Raw genomic sequence first — 20564 nt, forward strand, 5'->3', positions numbered from 1 at the left:
AAGTTTTTCCATTCTTACTCTGACAACTTTTTTCCGTAGTAAGATTTCGAACATGAAGGAACAAATATACCAATAAGCCTTCATACACAGAGAAATAGAGATGTGGTGTAGGAGAGAAAGAGGGGCAACGAGAGGGAAAGACAGCCTTTGCATTAGGTTAAACTCATTAATAAAGATACAATAAAAGCACTATTTGCAAATATAAAGAAAACGTATCTAAGACATAGTTCCTTCTCAAGAGGATACTTTTAAAATCTTTTCATTGTTTGTGGATTAGGATATCACCATGCAGACTGTTATTAAGTGATGAATTTTTTCATCCCTGAGTGTGTTCATTTGTTGTATGATTCATAACTCCAATAAACAGAAGCCTGACTTCTGTGTCTCTGAGGCAAGAGTTTAGACGCAGCCACTGTCTTTGTTCCTTGAAAACTGTCAGCAGATACTGAAGAAAATAATACATGCTCTCCTTGCCTCTATATGCCAGGATACCAAAAATATGATTTCTTATTGTTCCTAAACTAGAACTTTTTCAGTGTGGGAGATCTACCAGCATAAGAGTTTAGGGGAAAGATAAACAATTGATTGTTAATTGAGCACAGAACTACCAAAAAAGCAAAATGTAACCATGGAAATAGGTTTCAAATATGTGGGCATCTACCAGATGTCTAATTCAACTGAATTTCATCAGTAGTCATCACCAACATACCTTTCTCTGAATGGAAACTCTTGCTCCCTCTCGGTTCTCCACACCTACTTCAGTCTTGAAAACACATGTTACTTGTAATCATCTCTCCTGTACAGGGATTTCCTGTCAAGTTTCTTAATCCTATAAATCTTTTCCATTTTGATCTCTCCTTTAGTTTTGTTTTTCTAAATGCCTTAGGTATCAGCATTAACAATGGATGGCGATATGGTGTATGTGTAAGTGAAGTTGTGTGTAAGATAGAAATTTAGCAAATGCACCAATTTCAAGATTGAATTCTTGCTTTCTCGCCTCTCCACCCCAACCTCAAGACCCACCACCAGCAGCACTTTTGGCCACAAACAGGAGTTAACAGTAAGAACAGAGTATGAAATGGTAAATTAAAAGAGAAAAATCTAATAAACTCTGCCTTATTGAAACTGTCAGCGCCTAAAATAGTCATGCGACTCAGAATCCCCTGTGGAACTTACTAAAAATACTTATTACTGGGGATCTACCCCCACAGAGATTCTGATTAAGTAGGTGTGGAGGAAAGGCCAGAAATTTAAATTGTTAACATGCTCTCCAGGTGATCCTGATGCCTGGCCCTACATATTCCCATCATTATTCTACAAATTAGAGAGCTACAGACTTCTCTGTCCTAATTTAACAAAGAGTAATTGATAGTGATGGAGACACAGGGAGTAATGGTCCAAGTACTCAGGAAGCTTACAGTGCCTGAGAGGAACACACAAGGCCAAAATGAGGCCTCTTCCTTAGATGTCAGAGTGTCAGACATCCTCCAAGGTAAGAAAAAGATAGGTTGGATAATAGGGGCTAAAAAACTTCGCATCGCTCTCAAGTTGCCTTCATGTTCACGAAAACCCAATAGGTCCCACTCATTTCCCATTTTCAGCCCACAGCTGCCTGGTCTTCCAGTTCTTCCACTTTTTTTTTTTTTACCATCTACCATTTTACCAGCTCTTTCAAAGTCAATTCTTTGGTCACCCTTTCTGCTATGTCTATAAACCTCTACGAGTTTCATTGTCTCTCCTAAGCGTCCATCCTGCAGCCCTTCATGTCACTAAGCCTGTGGCCAACACCTGCCAGAACATTCCACCATTGCCCAACTCCACTTCTTTTACTAAGCCCCGAAGCTAAGATGAACCCAATCCTGGTGTCTCCTCTGTGCTTCCACTGAACGCCACCGCACAAAACCCACACCATCATGCATACTGACTATAACATATACTTTCCTTCAGCTGGGCTTTTAACCTCACAACAACCCTTCTATGTTTCTACTCAATTCTGCCTCTAATTCCTCACAGCAGCTATTCTAAATTCTCATCAGTGTGTTTGAAGGCCCTATTAATTTTCCCCAAAAATGAAATCCATCACAACAGGCGACTTTAACTTTCTATCTCCCTACACATGAATTCCATGTCCGGTTGTCTAGTATCCCAGGACCCACAGCTGTGCTCACCCTTTCCCTATTCCCTCCTATCCCAGAAAGATAAGTGCTTTTGTACAAAGCTAACAGATCTATCCCATCTTCTCCAAGGCTAGGTCTCATTAATTTTATCTTTTTTGCATCCTTATCCACTTCTCCTATTTCATTGCTCCTTGCCCTCACTAAATCCATGACTATCCCATAACTTATTAAAAGTGCTCACCAAATTTGCATCATCAACCCCTGAAACAACCTTTCCTTATCCCCTTACTTTTTCATTGGAAAAATCATAAAAGGAGGATTTAAGCTCTCTTGTTTTAAATCTTCCACTCTCTAATTCTCCATATTCTGCCATCTTCTTACTCTAGATGACCTTGCTAAGACCAGCAATGACTTCCTCATTTACAAATCCAGGGACCACTTCCCACTAGCTTTCTGCTTAACTCTGTGGCCTTGACATCCTTTGCCTTCCATGTGCTCGTGTCCTTGGGGCTCTGTGACAGTCGCTGCTTTGACTCTCCTTCTCACTTGGCGCCTCTCATAGAGTTCTGGGCATGAACTTCAGGGTCAGACCATTTCCAACATTTACCAACCACAGGACCTCCCTGACCCTAGTACCCTCATAGGGTAAAAGGGAGATGCTGATAATATATACTTCATAAGGTGGTTGTGAGAATTAAATGACAAAATATTTTATAAATGCTTAATAACACAATGGTAAGGCAGTGATGTCAATGCAGACAGTGTGGTATTGATCCATGTGTTGTATAGTTGTTGTTATTACTATTAGTATCTTCGCTCTTCATCTCAAAATTTTTCCAAATGAGCCCTTTTTTGTGTCTGTTAAAATATAGACTCCTGGGCCTCACACCAAAAGTAAAAAATTGGAATACTTGGAGTAGATCCCAGTGATATGTATTTTAAGAAGTTCCTTAGATGACTCTTCTGCTCCTTAAATTGGAGACCTACTGTATCCCCTTCTGTTCGCAGGGAACTTGGAATCAGAGACCAAGTTTAAAAATAAAGATGTGAGTAATTTACTTTTATCTTAGCTTTAGTTTTCGTGTCTATAAATATCACTTAGCACCACCAACTACATAGGCTTGTTGAGAAGATAAAATTAGACAGTGTATATAAAGGGTCTAGCACACTGCACTTTATATAGACCACTCAACAAATATAAATTATACATCCCATTTTCCCCTTCAGTTGAAAGGTGAAAACACCTTTTCTATAAATGTAGCAAAGAGAGAAAATCCTATCCCACCCTATGTACCTATCCCCAAGATGTATCTGTGTAAGTCTTCTCCAAAGATATAGCTTTAGTTGCCTTAGTTACTGAGAAGTCCAGGAAATATGAAAGTCAATTAAAAGGCAATAGACCAGGAAAAATCTATAAATATGACAGTAACTTAGAACCAGTAGATCAGGAAAAATGGAATGACATTAGAGTGTCACATATTATGAAATAATTTAAGGAGCACTAGGCCATTTTGGCAGGTAAGTCCCATCTAGCAGTGAATATTGTTCATGTGTTGAAAATCCCCAGCATGATTGGCACTAGGCTTGCTAATGTGGGAAATCCAAAGGTAGTTGCAAATTTGACCTCTGCCACCCCAAGGACCCACTATCTAATTGGGTTAAAAGACCAAAACACAGGAAAAACTAAGATATAAATTTAAGCCATAGTTTTCTGTCAAATCGAAGTATGTTCAGCATTTAACCGTATGCAAAGTTATCTTATTTGCTAGAGGTGATTCAGTTGCTTAAATGTCTTACAAACAAGCAGTCAAGAATGACATCTGTATTGATAATATAATGGTAAGCCAAGGACACAGAAGAAAGGAATTTCAGAGCATGGACTATTATGAAAATAGCTCCTCTTGAGTTCCCATGTGAGAATTTCTGTAGTACTGCACTTTTAAATTCTCTCCCAGTTTCATTGTTCTGGAGGGCAGCGGGGGTCTTTATATGATTAAGTGCTAAATTAAGCACATTCCTTTCTCTCTGCAGTAGTGAAAGAGAAGAAACATTGGCGAAGTCATCATGGAGTGCTCCATGGAGAATCTGGGCACTAAGGTGGGACCTCAAGTAAGGTTTCGGTTGCTGAAAAGAAGACAGGACTGCACTCAGGCAAAGGAAACATCAGCAAAGGGATGGGGTGAGAATAAATATTGGGGCATCCATGGAATATTGGAAAAGCCAGTAGGGTTTCAGAAGCTACCTAAAGTCATGGTAGACAGAATGTAATGAGACGCAGAAAGACTCAGAAGCTGGAAAGGGATTTAGATCTGCTTCTGTGGAAATAGGGGAGTTCTTTTTTAAATGACGATTAAACAATGGATAATATTATTCTACTATGCATAGTCATTCACTCAACAACTAGTCACTGGCAGTTAACATAGTCAAAACAAAATGTTAAGCATTCCAGGAAATAAAATTAAATAAGACATAGTACACTGCTCTCAATGCCACTTAAAAATTAGGACATAAGATAATGACAAAAATAATTATAATCACAGAAGAATAGAAAAACTACGAGACAGAGAGATGATAGTACTACAAGAGGAAGAAGGGTAGCTTACGAATAGTGGTAACTCATAATATTTGAATGGGATCTTGAGGGATAGGTATGACATAGGTAAAGATAAGATGAGAGGACTTCTGGGAGCAGAGGCAGTTCATGTCAACAAATATTGCAGGTCAGGTCTTAAACTGACACCGGGCTCTAAAGACTTACCAGCCTTTGCCCGTGATTGCTTAACCCAGGCGAGCAGAGAACTTGTTCTCAGGGACGTGTGCAGACTCCCATTCAGGCAAAACATTACATATAAGGCAGTGATCGAATAAAGGGAAGATAAATTGAACCAATTAATGAGAGCCTTAAATGCTGATTCTACCGTGTATGGGTCCATGGAAAACTGTTTCTATAGTTTCTACCAGGGGAGGGAAATTAAGAGAACTGTGTTTTAGGCAGTCTAAATCGGGAGGAATATATAGATTTTAAAGAAAGAGACTTTAAACCTAGGGGATTTTATTATGCTAATAAAGTATGGAGTGATAATAACCTGGGATAGCTGGTGACGACAGAGTGCTAACAAAGGCTCACATGTATCAAGAACATGCAATGCTCTAGTCATTTGCTGAGGACTTAACGTGAATCATCTCACTTAATCCTCACAATATCCCTAGCTGTAGGTACTGTTTTTATTCCCTATTGACAGATGAGTAAACTGAACACAAAGACATGAAGGAGCCCATATTCCAGCCAGTAATTGACGAAGGTAGATTGAAGTGTAGGCAGTCTCCAGAAACTGCACTTTTTAACCACTGACTATAGAGTCAAAAACAGATACAGATTTTGAACTCTCATGTCTAAGTAAAAAATAGCTTTAAAAATAAATATAAGGAGGTTTAAATACTTTTTTCACTTAAAAACTTTACCAGCTAAAAATAAAAGTTATGTCATCCTGGTCATAAATCAGATTCACTGAAAGGTTTAGTGGTTTTCAAATTCAATAATAGAATTTTAATAGCAGAATGTGTCTCAGAGACTATTTACTGTAACCTCACAACTTTACAGAGGAGGGAATTGAGACCAAGATTAAGGGAATTGCCCAAAATTGTAAAGCTAGCTAGGGATCGAACTCAGATTAAAACCCATACCTCCTGTTTTCTGGCCTACTATAATGCAGTACCCTGATTTTATCATGCAGAAAAGAATATAATTCCCCTATTATGTTTTTTATAGCAAAATGGAAGATCTCAATACTGAGTCAGAAAAGGAAAGTGGTCTTCACTTATGAATTCCAGAAATATATGTGATTTGTTGCATGATTACTCAAAATAGCAACAGTAAGTATAACAATTAAGCCCATTTTTTCATTTTAATACTTTTAACAGATGATCTGCAGCAGTGGAGTTTCAGGTAACCATGTTGATGAGGTCTGCTTCCATATTATAACAAATCCTTAGTGAGCAAATAAATCTAAATGCATATACTACTTGTTACCTCACAATGATAAATACCCAGGTTTTTGTTTGTTTTCTGGGGATGGGGAACACGAGAAGGTGTCCAGGTTTGAGAAGCAGTGCTGTCTTCAGTACATCTTGACCTTTTCCTTAGCTCCAAAGTCAAACACTAATAGTAAGAGCATAGCTGGACCAACTTGGTCTCATTTATTTTGAGTCATTGCCAGACTGAGAGAAAAAGAACAAAAGAAACATGTCCTTTTCACGTCTTTTGAATTGAACGGTCCTCGATGGAATATCTGCATAATGTTAAGCATGCAAGAGAATGTCCTACTTTAACGTATGACCGGAATACCTTGGAGAACTCTGGGATCAAGGCTATGGACTGTGCCAGGAGGGTTACTATACAAGCAGAGGCCGCTCTGGGAGGCTGAGAGGGTGTAGGTTTCAATGTCAGGAACCAGACAAGTCCAAATAATACCTGGGAATCTTTTGTCAGTTATTTCCCATAACCCTCCCTCGCCACAGGTTAGAAAATGAAAACGAAATGGAGTTCAATGTAAGAAGAAAATATAAATCAGTGAAATGGTATAGAAAAACCTGACTCACTCCAAATTCTTTGATTAATGATGAAATGCATAAATAACACAGAGTCCATGTCACTCAGTAAGAAAGAGACTTTTTTTAAAACCTGCATTGAAGTGGAATAGAATAAAGAAAAAGAGAGAGGAAAGCAAATAAAGATTTGCAAAGCAAAAGGCAAGAAGAAAATGAAAGAAATTAAGCTGACAGGAAGGGAACATAAGAAAAGCAGCTGTGAAGCTCATTTGCTCTTTTTACAAAATGTAAAGCACTTGTGATTTTGAAGTCAAGGTCTTGCTTTTTTTACTCTGGAAATATAACCATATACGCTCTAAAGAGGCTCTTCTACAGAAGAGACGAAATTAGGAAGGAACATGTCGTTTTACTGTAAGGAATTAAAAAACAACCCCAATTAAAATAAAAACAGTCCTAAAAAAAAACTGTGAAGCCATTTCAGTGCAAGTTGCCTGCAATGGTCAGCGCTTTGCAAACCTCCTCTTGTCCCAGCCTGACGCAGGCGCAGAGAGAGCCGGAGACTTGGTTGCCCGGCAACGGCGCTCTTCACCTGGCAGCTGGAGCAAAGCAACCGACTGGTGCCACACTGCCTTTCACCTGCTGCCTTAAAGGGAAAGGGCTGCCTCGCAAGCGCCAAAGCGGCCCTTGAGAAACCCTCCTCTAGCTTTGCTTTGCCTGGACGGTTTCCAGAGCCTCACTACCCAGGGGTGCTTTTTACCCTGCCCTCCCCCTCCTCTGGGTCCCACCCTGGACTGAAGAGGCTGCGAGCTCTCTGTTCCGATGATGTAGTCAAGGGAGAGAAAGCATGGTAGACTTTTTGCTCCAAATTAATAAATTCTGGAAACCAGGGAAAATGTGTGTAACTCTGGCAGTGATGACCTTTCCTGAACATCTCCCTATTTCTTCATTACATTTTCTTTCTGATATGCCAGGGCTGATCAAGTGTATTCTTGATGGTGAATAGAAACTTAGAAATGAGAACTATACAAATATTCCGTTTTTAACTAAGCACCTGCTGATTGAAGTTCTTTTAAGAAACTACTTGGCCAGCTATTTTAGTGGACATGTAAGAAGTGCCTAGAGGTGAGTTGATACAAAGAGGAGCCAGATCTTCCCAAAAAGAATTCTTACAGCCCATCCCTAAAGTGCAAAGCATTCCAATATGTGTCTTCGTCTGTGGAAACAGACATTCTTAGCCATTGCTAGAAAATACAGTTTTTAGTGGAAGCTTCATGAGCAGTTCCTAATTAATCCAGCTTTCTTGCAGTCAAAAAAATGTGAGTGGAAATTGGGTGACTAGCTGCCTCGCAGTGAGAATCAAAACACTGAAGAAAACAGTGGATTCTGGTCCTCACCCCCGACATGCAGCACAGCACTGGAATGCTAACTTGAGTAGCACAGACATAACTGAAATGCTTAATTTTCATTTGAATTTTTCCTTCAGGTAAAATTCTGAATATAAAATGTAAAAGGCATATCTTGTTAAACTTTTCAGGTTATTCAAATTATATGTGTTTATTTCACTTTTATTTATTACCAGTTAGTATACTTTGTATGCCTTTTATAACACGAATTCACTCTTATTCCTTTATTTTATTGTACTTTACAAAAATATGCTTTTAATGTTCAAATATATATATATATATATATATGTATACACACACATACACATACACACATATATATCACATAAGTCACCTCCCCACTCCACTTCCAGAGTTGAGGAGGAAATATATTTTTATTCTCTATGCAACTTCTCCAAGGCAGTCTTCTGTAATTGTCAGTAGCTAAAGAATCATCCAGAAGACTGGCAAGTGAAAGTGAGGAGGTGTTGAGAAACTAAAATAAAACAGAACCACTTATTATAAGCCCTCGTAATACCTCTCTCAGAGGTCAAATCAATTACTAAAGACTTGGGTGAAAGTAGAGAGGAGTGTAATTTCGTCTCAGCTGGAGATACAGCTGACCCCAAGCTTATGGCTTTCACCTTCTCAGGACATTCACCAGCATTATTCCTCCTCTCAATGTATCAGAAAAGTAAAAATTCCCAGAAAATATATTATGTGACAAAATATGGTATATTTGGTCAATGAGTGATTCTTAAACAATTAAATGTTTAAGCAGAAGATTGTTTTTTCTTCTAGGACAGCTAGTTTCTGTAATAATCTATTATTAATAGCTTTTTAAAAAATAGCCTTTATTTACAAAGTTCAAATGGAAGATGATTTTCTTTTCCTTTATTTTAAAGACATGGCACCATAATCCCTTTGGGGTAAAACAATTTAAGGTAGAAGGGCAGACCCTGAGGCCACAGGTTAGCACGTAGGTACTTCACCTTGGCTATATGTTCACATCACCTGGGGAACTTTTCTTTTTTTTTTAAATTTCGATATAGTTAATGTACAATTACTTGAACAACATTATGGTTACTAGACTCCCCCCATTATCAAGTCCCCCCCACATACCCCATTACAGTCACAGTCCATCAGTGTAGTAAGGTGCTATAGAATCACTACTTGTCTTCTCTGTGTTATACAGCCTTTCCCTTGTCCCACACACACAATGTGTGCGAACTGTAATGCCCCATTTTCCCCCTTATCCCTCCCTTCCCACCCATCCTCCCTAGTCCCTTTTCCCTTGGTAACTGTTAGTCCATTCTTGGGTTCTGTGATTCAGTTTTCCTTTGTTCTTATACTCCACATATGAGTGAGATCATTTGGTACTTGTCTTTCTCCACCTGGCTTATTTCACTGAGCATAATACCCTCTAGCTCCATCCATGTTGTTGCAAATGGTAAGATTTGTTTTCTTCTTATGACTGAATAACATTCCGTTGTCCATGTGTATCACCTCTTCTTCATCCATTCATCTACTGATGGACACTTAGGTTGCTTCCATTTCTTGGCTATTGTAAATAGCCATTTAAAATCCATTTAAAATGCTGACTTCCTACTTAGAGCTCCTCCCCATCATGGCTGTGATCTTGCTCCCTCATCAGAGTCTATTCTGTATGAAATAGCAGAATCTGTATCCTTCAAAATCTAAGGCTTACTAAACATAGCTGATGATCTATTCCAAATTAAAGATACCAAAGAGCCATAGAAATAAATGCAACCCATGTTCATGGACTGGGTCTTACATAGGGAAAAAATAAGGCAATGTCCCCATTTTGATAACCACGTTGTCAATAGTTAAGAGAATGAACATGGTCTTAGGAGCCACACAGTGAATATTTAGGTGTAAAAACTCATGATCTCTCATATTTACTTCAAATGACTGATAAAAAATAATATACAAGCATATAGAGAAGAAACAAATGGGACAAAATGTAAATAACTGAATATGCATATAGGTGGTGGGTATTTTTAGTTCCTCATAGTGAAAGGAATTTTAGCCGTCCTTTAGACCTGAAACATTTCTGTAAGCTTGAAAGCATCTCCAAATAAAAAGTTACAAATAAATAAATAAAACTCAGACTCTCTTTCACCTCTCAAAAAAGAAAACCTTTACACAGGAGATCAGTGAGTCAAAAAAAGAAGAGTACAAAATTCCAGGGTTTCTACCTCCAGGGTCTTTGGACAACAGTTCCTAAACATACGATGGAAAAAAGCTCCTCTTTCACTCTACTAGGAAAAGTCCCAAAGGGAACACATGCTTTCATCTCATGTCTGGTTCTATCTTGTTTGATTAAAAGAACGGTAGTAAGGAAGCAAGAATTAGGGTAATTATTCTTTTGCCTTAGGAAAAGGTCTTTTATTGTTGGTGAAAGATTTTTGATGCATTTTTTATGAATGATAAAGAAAACTTTTTTTTGAAGTAGCTGGATATTTGTAAGCCTACAGCTATTCTAAAGACTCAAAAGTCACACAGCAGTTGGCAGCCTGCCTATCATTAACTGCATGAGGCTTAAGCATGCTGTTTTGAAAGCTCAAGATTCTTTCTGTTTGAAAAGAAAAAAGACTGAGTTTGCTGGTAGTGGAATCCCAGGACACTTGCATCCTTTTCCTTGCTAGACTGTTTTTTCTTCTATTCATTGAAATCGTGTGGTCCATAGACTTTATGTGATATATCACAGCATATTTTTCACTAACTAACAAACCCTGATTAGAATTCAACCCTTGAAGGTAATATTTATGCCAAAGTCACACTGGGAAGGTTACAGATACTTATCTGTAAGATATGTATCTTACAGTACTTAGGGAAAATGGAAACTTCATGGCCAGGATTCTTACCTGATTCTAGTCATTGTATATGTGTGACGAGGTAAATACTGCAGGCACCTGCTTGCATACCTTTTGACAGTAAGCTGTTTACCTCTGACGTCGCTTTAAGAAGAGCTCCGCTGAGAGCAAACTGTCAGTCACAGAAGTATCGACCCGGGGGACCAGTGGACAGGAAACAAACAAGCGCCTGGTAGTAACTGGTCCCTGCGTCCACCAGTCACTGTAGAGACCTGAGCAGAGAGTTCTGCCTGGTGCCAAAGAGCAGAGCCAGAATATGTGCTGGGGAAACAGGAGGGAGTGAAGTCGTCCCCCAGAGCAGAGGTAGTGCCTGGGGCAGAGGCTGGAGCAGGTGTGCCCCTTGTGGACAGCCAAGTGGCCACTATGAGAATAAAGCTTGGTATGAGCCCCTGTTTACCCCCAGTGTTCCACTGTCGTTATCAGGTCTCACCAAATTCACACTGAACTTGCCAGGAGCAGGGAACCCCCCGTCCCAGAGCAGCATAGTAATTCTTGGGAAAATCCATAATAATAAATTTTGCATTATTTTCCAAATTTGCAATATTTACTTGAAGTACCATTTCCTGTTATTCAACCAGATATAAAATGCCTAATGTAGAAACTTATCATCAGAAGACATACACATATTTTTGCCATTAGCTCAGGCTAATATCTGGTGGAATGGAAAACACGATACCTAATATAAGTCTATTTTCTCATTGTTGCTTAAAATTAAAGTAAAGTAGTTAATGCTCATTGAATTTGTATTGGATTTCTTATAATTACATTATCTTTATTATCTCTCTAATCCTGTTTCCTCATATGTAAAATCGAAATTATGAATATTCAGTGACATAACATATAGAGGGCTTAGTAAAATGTCTGGAATATGCAAGTGAACAATAAATGTATCCATATATATAATTTTATATTAGACAACTTCAAGTTAAGAATACTATGCTGAATGCATGTTTATTAGCTCTGAGATTAAGAAACGAGAGATCTCAGAAAAATTATATCTGATAAAGCAGCAAAGACATATTGGTAGGTAGAACTTCAGTCTAGTGGCATGCAGAAGGGGATGTTGATGAAAAATGAGCCGGTTTCCACCAGCAGCCCCTTCAGAATCCCAGCAAAGCACAGGATTTGGAAGCAGAAAATTACAGCAGAGGGCAGAAAATTACAGAGGTGAAAAAACAGGTGTGGGGAAAGTGAAGGAGGGCGCTGGAAGGTAAGGGTAGGTCTCTGTTTAGCACATTCAATTTTCCTCCTCCACTTTCGCATGCTGAATAGAAGTGATCAGGTGCCCCCTCCCCAGGAACCAGAAACTGTAGGTTTAATTACCAGTAATAATGAATAGATGAAGATAAAAACACTGGACTGTGAGGCACACAGTAGAGCAAGGATCAGGTGTGTAACTGAAAATAAGTGTGATTGTTGACCTCCTGTGTGCATAATAGATGATCCCAAGAAATCTGCCCCACCCTATACAAGTTACTAGAAACCAGCGACCAGGCTCCAGGTAGAAGTTGGTTAATTTTTTTTTTTCTGGACAAATTAAAAGAATCTAGAGAGGGCCTCCCTGCATGGGTATTTGGGGGCCTGAGTGACTAGCCATCATCTGGACCAATTTCATCAGAATGGTAAGTACTCATTGCAAGCACCAGAAATCAGAGCTTCCAACCAAAATTTGAGGGTCATGTTGTTAAGTAAGAAAGGTCACCAAGAGTCAAGAAATATGCAGAAGCCTTCACAATATAAGAGTCCAAGCAAGCAAACCAAGAACAGAAATTCAGAAGAAAGGTAATGCAGGCAATACAAGAAAATTCAAAATTAAAACTAAATGCAAAATGAATACACCAGGGGGATCAAAGGTTTTCCATCAATACAAATGGATGATATTTAGAGAGAAGAACTAAAATGACATGGTTGAAAAAAAAAGTTTCTATTGAAGCCTAGAAGTAGCAAAGTGTATGTCAAGAAGATGGAAAATGTGAGAGGAAAGCTAAGAACTAAGAGAATCAAATAAAGAGATCAAATAACCAATAATATGTTTCATGAAGAGAACAGAAGGAAAATCATGGGGATAGAAATAATTTTAAAAGAGACTTTTCCAAAAGAGTGTACATTTCCAGATTGAAAGAATCACAAAGTACCAGCACAATTAATTTTTTTAAATTAAAGCAAAGCATGTTGTCCTGGCATTTCAGAATACCATGTTAAAGAGACGATCCTAAACAGTTTATAATAATAATTAGAGGTCATATCCGAAGGAGAATCAAAAGTACATCAAGCGTTTCTATAACAGCATGTGATGGTTCAGAAAGACAATCATTAAAAATGTAGAATTTTTTCATTCAAGGATAAGAGTAGAATAAAGATATTTTCAGACATGCAGAGATTCACAAAGCTTCCTTTTTTTCTTAGGCAGCTGTTAGAAAGGAGTCAAAATGGAAAAAATATATATTACCCAGGCATTAGTGCCAGAGTTTGTCAAATAAACTGTTTCCTTATTACTTGAATACTAGCTCATCTACTATTGTATAAGTAATGGAGAGGGACTATCTATTAGTGAAGAATCAAGAAAAATATTAAGTATATTATTTAAAACACCAGGTAACCAATATAGAAAAATAAAAAGTGATAAAATCACATTGAAAGGAAAAGTAAAGGAGGGTGGCATAAGTGAGATAAATTTTCATCTACCAGAGGAAACTCATACATAATGTTTGAGATTGACTCTCAAAAATAGTTTTAGAAACATATCTTCATATCTCCCTAATTGGAGATTGGATCTAAAATGACATACTTGAAGAAACTGCCCATTCTCCACCTTCCCATGGAAGCTAAGTTCTAACAGAAAACAAGCAGATCAAGGGAGATTTTTTTAATTGAGTTGTCAGAGGGTGGCCATTCAGGCCCATGACTTATATACTGGGAGCAAGTTGTGGGTCCAGGGGCAGCAGCAGCCTGCTATTGAAATGGGTCGCTAGCATCCCTGATTGCCAACACTGGTGAATCCATCTCAAGCAGGATGTGGAGGGGAATACAGTTTCCCTACTGGCTGTAGAGATTGTGTTCAAGCAGAACAACTAGAGTAAATAGGAAGAAAATGCTAACACATAGAGCATATGACACTAAGTGCTGAGAGCATAAGCCACCAAGTACGGTTCAGATCTGACCCCTGGGTAGGCCCCACGGAGTGTCAGTGTGGACATCTTAGCCATCCCTCTCTTCAGGGAGCACAGATCAGTAGCTGGTACAGAGGGGAGCAGAGACTCTGATCCTAATTATAGGTGTCATTTCCACCCACACTACAGCCAAATCTCTTTAGGAAAATCTGAGAGACAGAAGAAATGGGCTGTGTTGAGACCCTACTAGTCAGTTAGATGAAGCTACTCACTCAGTGGATGTAGGCACAAACTGCTAAAGTCTCCCTGGAAAAACCTCCAGTTCAAAAGACCGAAAGGGAAATTTTGTATCTGAAATCTAAGATTTATCACTCACCATGTTCCTGAAATAGTTTTCTCAACAGTCCCTAAAAGAACTGTGCAAATTCTCTAGACCCCAAGCAGGATGACAACTGCAGAAAGCTCCTTGCTATTATCAGCCAAGCCACAGATGTCTGCAAAAACACACACTGCTGGTCTGAGTGACATTCCCTGCCAACAGCAGGCTTTGTGAGCGAGAGGCATCTCAGCGGGGATGGCTTCATAGGCGGCTTCGGATAGCATATCCCAGTGCACTGTCTTCAGATGATAGTACACACACACCCCACCCACGTCATCCTAGGATACCTGCATGAATCAGAGAGAAAAAGGCAACTCTGCAATCAAATATGAAACGTAAAACATGAGAGGGCATGAAATATGAGGCTTTTAATTTGTGATTCATAAGTCTGAGTTCCATTTGTCCTGCAAAAGTATAAATATTGCAAGTTTCTAAACTGAGAATCTTGTGGAGAGAGCTATCACAAATACAATGGACTAGTTGTCTCTAATGGTCATTCCTTGGCCTGCAGTAATCCGTGAGGAGGAGCATGGGATGGCGCAGTGGGCCACATTTTTCTCTGATTGTGCTGTGGTACATCCCTTCTGCCTGTTTTTAGATTGTGCTCACATTACCCTTGTGCTATTTTCAGGTTAAAGACTAAACCTCTGAGTGAGATTATGCTGTATGTTTCTCTCTTTCTTTTTCTTTCCCCCATCCTTTTCCCTTCTGATCTTCCTGATCTGTCTTTCCAGATGCTCCCTGCCTCTGTGCTGAGAGGACCCTTCCTTTCCACCCTCCAGCCCTTCCGCCTTGCCCAATCTGCATAGCTGGATTGTATAGCTCTTTCAGAGTCTGGCTATATTATTTATCCATCCAAACTGCAGCCACCAAATTTGGGATCATTGTTACAAATTATTATTATCAAACTTTGTGGCTTAAATAACAATAGCAACTATCACACAGTTTCTGCGGGTCGGGAGTCTAGGCCTAGCTTAACTCCCAGGCTCAACTGGGAAGAATCCGTTGTAAAGTTCATGTCGGTAACATTCAGTTCTTCAGAGCTGCTTGACTGAGGCGTCAGCTCCTTGTGCACGGTTGGCCAGAAGACCTCCCCTGGTTCGTACCACCTGGACCTCTGCCTGAAGCATCTCACAGCACTGCAGCTTGCTCCATGGAAGTAGGCAAGCTATTAAGCAAGGAGCGCCAGCAAGTTGGAATTCAGTCTTTTGTAATCAAATCACAGAAGTGATATCTATCCAATTAATTTTGCTGTGCTCATCTGATCAGATGCAAATCATTAGATCTATTCAAGGAGAAGGGGTTATCCAAGGGTGTGAGTACCAAGAGGTGAGGATCACTGGGGGCCGTTTCACAGACTGCGTGCCAAGCGCACCTAGAAGGAAGGGAGGGGAAGTACATGCAGATGTCGGGGGAGAGGGCAGAAGGTTCCGAGCTACGTCAGCGCAGCCTGCCACCCTGGCTCTATGGCTCACCCACTCCAGATTCACATCTGTCCTTTTCTGTCTCCTTTGAGCCAACACCCTCGACTCTTACTTTGTTCTTCCACAAGGTTCTATACTCACTGAATCTTTGGCTTTAAACCATTTGTTTGATTGTCTAGTTTTCTATCCTGACTCACAGCGATAACTGACACCTATGTATTGATGTATGCACAGATTACAGAACATTCCCCTATAAGGAACTGAGTTTCAGAAAATATATAACCTAAAGGTAGAAGAGCAGTGGTCAGAGCAGTAGAACACCCCGATAGTGCAGGATCGTAGCAAAGAGTAGTTCCGAGCACCCAGTGGTCAGCTTTGTGTTTTCCTTAAAATGAGATTCACCATACCACCACTGTAGATCTAGGGTATTAGTTGCAAACTGCAGAGTTTTACCATTTGTTTCATGTTTTTTTGTAAGGTTAGTAAATTTGATATAGTTGATGTTTGATTACTATAGTAAACAGAGAGAGCTGTGAGAGTTGTACATTTTAAGTGGAAAATACCACACTTATTTTTAATATAACCATAGAAACTGAATTAATATCATGCCTCTCTGCCTAAGGTCATGTTCTGACCAGTGGTTGCTATGGTTGTGTTTGAGGGCTTTCATTGACTGCATAACAATTAGAAACATGTTCCCAAAAACGGATTTTCCTGGTAACCAGGGACTGAAGTGAATTCCGGTCCTTTTGTACTTTGACCTGGCATTTCTTCTACAGGCATGGTCACAGTAACACACAAAATCAGTGAGCTGAAAATGCTTATGTATGTCAAAAATGTATTTTCCAACAAATAGCTTATGAAAACACCTTTCCTGTGGATAATGACTAGAAGTGAAAGGTGGGCTGGCTGACCCCCAGTAATTACAGTCTGGTGTCACTTTCATCAGCAGTAACTGGTCTATGGTTAGGAAACCTTACATGTCCTAGGCAGTTCAGGGCACAAACTGTGGCTCAAATAAGGAGATAAATGGGGGAAAGAAGAGAGAGTTATTTTATGCCACCTTGTGTATTTTCCCCTCCTCCATACCACACCATATCACATTTGGGTGTCTTCGTTAGATAAACATCCTTCAGTGAGAGCTGATGAACAGTGCCTTTGTATTCTCGGAGCACTCATTTGTAGGTGTGGGTTACATACAGATGAAGAATAGCCCATATGGCTTTGGAACAAAATGAATGGCTGCAAGCCCTGAAAAATTCTAGTCGAAAGGTTGGCACACTAAAAAGGTTAATTAAAATTTGACTCTGCAGGATGGATACTTTTTTATTTATAGAAACTTCGGCTGATTTTCAGCAGCCATGTTTTCTCCTAATTAAAATAATCTGAACAGCTAATAGCAATCAGCTGAAAGAACTGAATGTTTTAGAGAAGCGGTGATTCACAGGCTTTGCAATAACCATTTTAGAGTAGGTGTCTGTGCTAAAGAGTACATGAAACATTTGCATTCAGCCATTGTCTGGTTCAAATGTCAGGAAATATGAAGTTGGAAAAAATGAGGAGCGAATTATTTAAAGCTGTCTAAAATAAGTCATTGATATTATCATGTAAATTTGTTATTTCCCTAAAGGTTCTGGAATCATTCTCTGACTTAGCATAACTCATCAACTCTGAGAAAGCGGGCCATTAGAAGCATCCTTTTAAAAAATGGGAATTTCCTTATATATTCACATACATAACATATATCAGCAAATAACTATATTTAAGAAAAGCAAAACTTTGTCCTGAAAACATGTGCACATTCAGACAGATGTAGAGATAGATAGATAGCACTAGAATTGTTTTATCATTCTAACTTCTGCAGGATTAAAACATCCTTTTCCCCAAATCTGAAACTGATGAAAGAACTCGATTCATATCTAAAGTGGAAAGATGGAAAGCAGGAATAAATAGCTATATGTACAAGAGTAAAGGTTTAAAAGAAGGAAGGAAAAGGAACATATCAGAAGTGTACACGTCCCAGAGAAGCATAGACTCCCCCTGTGACAGAAACAACCCGTCTCTCTCTCAACTCCTCACCCAATTTGCTTTCTCCTCCACTTCTTCAGTAATGGAGCCCCTGGATTTAAGAGAGGCATGTCATTCTAGAATCAAGACAACATATCCCCACCTTTCATGGAGCTGAAAATGGCCAGTAGCTTGGTCCTGGCTGGTGGAAGGTCGTGGCGGTCGCGTCTGCACGTGGGAGTGTCCGTCCTGTCCCTTCTCCTTTCTGCTCACGGGGATGTACATGTATGTGCTCTGGCCAAGCAGCCTTCTGACCCAGTGGTGAGCCTGGGCTCTAAATGGTGAGCCGTCATCTCTAAAGTCATATTTCTTTCTCTCTCTCCCCCACCCCCTCCTCTAATTTGCTAATTTCCTAGCCCAAAATGACAGACTTTCAAACTCCAGCAATGGGAAACATTTCTGGAGTACAATCCATCCTTGATATATTTTTCACTGTCTACCACGTGATTTGAAATGAAGGCTGTGGAACAGTGATGTCCTAAGGAAAACTAAGGGACAGGGAGCTGGCCTTGGTGCTGACCTCACCCAGCTCTCAGGATCTCAGATTTTATGCCCTCCCTGAACCAGTCGGCTGCTGTGCCCACAAGACACTTAATAACAGGGCCCCATAATCTGGGTGTTTTCACTTGAGTTCCACTTAATTTCCACTCCCTTTAAAATTTGCCTATTCTCAAAAAGTCAACCTCAAATTCCCTACTTTATAAAAACATACATGTGTGTGTGTATGTATATATATCCATAAATTCATGCAGGTATCAGGGAGCAAGATGAGCATGGCATATGGACCTTCGGCACTGAGCAGAGAACAAAATAAACCAGACGATAAGGGCAGAAAGAATTGCCTCAGAGCCACTTCTGGACGAAGCTTATTTGTGGTCTCAGCAGTAATCTGTTATTCAGGTACTAGTCAGCACTTTCCTGTGCCACACATCCAGCCAGCCTATAATAAAGAGCCCCAGGCAGGAAGAGATGCCGTTTACCTAATTGACTTAGGTGACCCAGTGTCTCTATGTCCTGCTATCTCACCTGCTTTCCAGGTCTCTGTTTTGGCAATATCTTCAACACTGCCTGGCTCAGCCCTCCACTAAACATTCAGTCCTGGCATTCAGTCCTGGATACTTTCCACAAACGCATACCCTAGGTCTCAAATACTGTCTCTGATTCACTACCTGGTTTCTCCATCTTCCCTCCATTTCATGATTTCAGAATTTTTGTGCCTCATGACATCAATAGGAGAAAGGTTTTCTAGCTTAAACTTGACAATACTGGTGTCTTAAGTTTTATTTAACTTTCATGAACTCATATATAGGGTTCATGTCATCTGGATGGTTGCTCTGTATGTCATATTGTGGACTCGGTGTTATGTCATACATATCGTAATGTCATATTGTGAACTCAGTGCCTCTCTAAAAGTTCCAAATTAAAAGGATCCCTCCAGTGTCAACAAGTAGAGATACTGGAACTGACTATAGATAAAACCATCACACGGAGGAACCCGTCATGAGGGGCACTTGACCTTGATGACTATGGGACGTAATCTCTTACAAACACCTCGTGGATTCCTGGATCCACTCATTACCTGGTTCAACAGAGCTTCTGCTATAATTCTGGCAATTTCCATATCCATATGATGGTATTGATGTTACTCGGGGCTTTCAATTACTTTAAATATTTGATCGATGTTGATTTTTGAGCTACTTCTATTATTATCAGTATCAATTAATTTGAAACTATAAAATTCAACTTTGCATGTATTACTGAGATTTATCTCACTGTGTGAAAAGAGTGCCTTTCTCTTTTTTAATCCCACAGAGTAAAATGTAAACCTACATGATGAATGGAAATATTTCTTCCATCATGCTGGTCACCCTCTTAGAACCTATCATCTCTTTATCATCTATACTTTGAAAAATCTCTTTGTTCTGGAGTTCTAAGTGAATTCATCATAGAAGATGCCAACTTAAAGCAGAGGGCAATAAATGCCTCTTTATCCAAAGACCAAGAAAAGTATTAATTACAGCAAAATGGTGCAACCCCCCCTATTCTGCTTACAGAATATTTCCTATTTGGAAACATGTCTTAGTTCTTTCCCACTGGGATACAATCTAAAGTTATGCATTCATATGTTGGCTCCTACTGTTAAAAAGAAGATGATAGGTAGTGATATTCTTCAGGCTGAGTCTATCAAAAGTTTATTCTAGCAGAAGTAATGTATAATAGATTTAATAAGCAATATACCCACTACACACACACACACACACACACACACACACCCCGAGCAACCATCCAGATCTGACAGAATATTAAAATATGTATTAAAATGATCTATTCTCAAGTATAAAATCAGAGGACTGAATGTCAATGAAACTAAATTTTCTTCTTTTATTCTTAGAAACTAAAATTTCTAACTTTAGAGATTTTACATTTCTAAAACTGTCTCAGTTCCCTGGTGATGTTTTTCACACTTATCCTCATTTTAACAGTCAAAATTCCAAGGTAAAATAAATAAGATAAATTTCTCCCTGCCTCTTTTCTGGTATATGAGCAAGATGTTTTTAAATGCCAGCTGTCGCAGTGCCAGGGCAGAATTCCAAGGCTGTCTATCTGTCAGACTAGTCTGACTGCTACTAGTAAAAGCTG

The sequence above is a fragment of the Manis pentadactyla genome, chromosome 12 (genome assembly GCF_030020395.1).
Source record: "Manis pentadactyla isolate mManPen7 chromosome 12, mManPen7.hap1, whole genome shotgun sequence".
NCBI classification, from domain to species: domain Eukaryota; kingdom Metazoa; phylum Chordata; class Mammalia; order Pholidota; family Manidae; genus Manis; species Manis pentadactyla.